The sequence below is a fragment of the Antrostomus carolinensis genome, unplaced genomic scaffold, assembly GCF_000700745.2.
Source record: "Antrostomus carolinensis isolate BGI_N321 unplaced genomic scaffold, ASM70074v2 scaffold18239, whole genome shotgun sequence".
Taxonomy (NCBI): domain Eukaryota; kingdom Metazoa; phylum Chordata; class Aves; order Caprimulgiformes; family Caprimulgidae; genus Antrostomus; species Antrostomus carolinensis.
In genome coordinates this window covers 27,173-30,336 of record NW_010340836.1, presented here as the reverse complement: position 1 = coordinate 30,336, position 3,164 = coordinate 27,173, and positions in this window count along the sequence as shown.

The window sequence follows — 3,164 nt, the reverse complement described above, 5'->3', positions numbered from 1 at the left end:
AATCGGGTGAGGGGGGGGGGGGGGCACAGACACACATCAAACTGGTGGCAGAAGTCACAGATGGGAAACTCCCTACGTGACACTTGGCTTATAGACTCATGTGAGCTCTGTTGTGAAAGCGTGAATTTCTGCTGAGGAGCTGTCACTTATCAATAAACAAATATTTTTGTCACAGTCACTGACAGAACCACCACTTAGCAGCTCAGCTTGTCCAGAAGTGCTCCAGGTAAGAAGTAAATGAGGATGGCAATGCAGAGCTTCACTCTCCTGGGCAGCTCAGCAGGGTCCACAGGCAAGATGCAGCTTTGCAGTGAAAGGCAGAAAGTGGCTGAGTACACTGTTAAGTCCTTCAGCAGCTGGAGGAGAGAAGGTCCATGCAATATTACCCTGGAGGTTTTTGTTCATGCAAAGACATTCCCATGGAGGTAACTACTCTTCACATCAGAAAGGTTTCCAGTGCTGCTGCTGTACATCACAGCACATTTTTTCCCCAGGGTCTGTAAGTTGTACTTTGCATTTACACTGCTACACAGTCTACACCGGTGTGAGTAAGGACTGGAGGCAACCTGGGTCACAAAGAAATAAAATGACTGGCCAAGGTTACACAGAAAATCAAGGTTATAATCAGGACTAAAGCACAAAGGTGCAATTCCTACTCTTCTCTGCATGTACCAGAGTTGGAGAGGGGCAGAAAACAGCTGACAGAGGAATTAGAAGTAAAAGAAATTGAAGGTAAACCCTCTAAAGATTTCCTGCATTATCAGGAGCAGGTTTCTGGGAAGTTACTTCTACTTGGAAGGGTGTGGGAATAGCAGCATAACTTGCAGCTAACAAGCTGCTGAGTAAGCTGTGTCACAGAAATACAGATGAGATACTTAGGAGTCATTTTAGAAGGTCAAGCTGGGGATCAACCATCAGCCAGAAGTAGTAGGGTACTCTATATATAAATACACACCCAAAGTTACTTGCGACTCATGAGCCAAGAAGAGTTTGTTACAAATGGTCCAGGAACAGTTTCACTGTATAGTAGGCAGTGAGGAGAACCTGACTGTTCATTGTGCAGCACTTCAGCCAGTTTGGTGAGCCTTCTGGAGAAGACAGGGAGTGAAAGGAACTGGGCATCCAGATGGGACAAAGGAGGCAAGTCCCAAAGGGCAACAGTACCAGCAGCCCTGGGAAGGCAGCACTTTTGTTTCTCTGCCTTGTGACCTGCCTTGTTGTGACAGGGAGATGATCTAGAAATGAACTCTGCACAGGTCCTGCCTTCAGGAGATCCCCCAGCAGAACCAGGTAACTCCTTCCTGAAGCTGCTGTTACCTTACCAGTCCCTAAGACAATGGTAAAGCACTGATTCATGTTAGACTTACCTGGCTCAGAACATCTCCCAGACCATACCGTCCTGGGACTACCTAGAGCATCCTCCACGACTGGAGCAACTCCAGTCATACCCTTTCTGCCTCAGAGCTCAGGGATACTTGTTTTGAAGCAACTCTAAAGCCCGTAATTCTGAACGGAACAGAAAACAGAGTCTTTTAATAGCTTTACGAGCTCATAAAAACAAATTCTTCTCCCAAGAATGAACAGGCAGAACATTCCACTCCTACTCTTCAAAGAAGTTGCTGTCATTGAAGGAAGTGGGGGTACAATACAACTGTCCAGAGAAAACAAAAAAAACCCCAAAACAACAAAAACCCCCAGACTCTTTGCTAGTTAGGGGTAGAATTGCCTACAACAGCTTGCAAAGGTGGGAGAGGAGAAACCAGTGTCTCCCACAGACATTTCATTAGCAGTATCCAGCACTTTCTTATTTAACAGCTGATGTGATCACTTCCCCCCCCTAAAAATGTCATTTCTAACTGAAGTCTGTTTCTGCTGCACAAAATTGAGGCTTTCAAGGAAAGCTACTTCTTGTAAAAAACCCTGAACACTCTTCTTAGTCACTCTTCCTTCCTTAACACCATGCAGCTTCCCAAGATGCTGGTCAGGCTTGGGAAGAGTGGCAAGAAATTTAATAACTTCTGAAAGTGACAGAATAAACTTCCCCCCAGGTCTGTATGGGATACTGAGATACCAGATTGGAAACAGAAACCACAAGGATTTAACTTCTCTCCTCAAAGAGCTGTAATGAACACTTAGATATTACTATAACCACCCCAAACCTTACAGCTTGTATTTAGCAAAAAGACAAAGCTCTATACCTCTGCCTACTTTGCATGTTGGAGAAGCCTCTCCCTTGGGAAATAGCCATGTTTTCCCTTTTATCTTTGGAGCGTTGGATTATTTAAATTGCAGAAGAGATGCTCTAGTAACAGACAGCCATGGTGAGCACAGGAAGAGAATTCAAAGTTTATAGATAGAGTTTAGGCTCTCCTCGGGGTAGGTACCAGCATTCATTGGCACTGAATTCATGAAGAGACAAACTTACCTGCAGAACTGACTGCTTGAGCCTCTGTTCTTATGGGGCAACATCTGTGCAGCTGAATTACAACAGGCACATCTTTGCTGGATAAAGTGGGATAGTCTGAGACACAGAAATATTGGCAAGTATGGAAAAATGCTGTCACTGAGATATCCTGATTCAAGCCTCCCACTGTGTGTTGCAAGTAAAAGTTCAAATCCCACTGAAATTGGTGTAGTTCAAGCACCTGCTCACTAGAGAGGGACTGAGTTCAGGTAGGTGCTCAGGGGCAACACATTTAATATTTTGATTACAGCTCTGGAAATTCAGCAGTTCAGACATCAGAGAAACTCCATCAAAACAAACCAAGCAAACCCCAACCAGCTTTGGAGCAGACAAAAATGACAGCTTAAACCAGATCCCTTCCCTGTCTGTTGGTCAAGTGTCCCAACAGCCCGACACGACCCCTGTTACAACACCAGTGTGTTCCAGCAGGTCGTGCCAGGAAGAGCTCGTTCTTGCTCCAGTGAGAAACCAACCTGTTAACCTTTTTCTATATGCTACCCTGTAGGGCTGTAATTCACAGGAATATTTTCACCCACAAAAGGGTTGATTTGCTTTCACACAGCTGACCAAAGAGATGACTTGGAGCTGCTGCTGTGGCTGAGAGCTTTTCAGATTAGAAAGTACGTGATCACACCTGGAAACCTCCTGTTAGTGCATATGGAATTTGCAATTCGTTTTCAGACATGCTGAACACGGACAA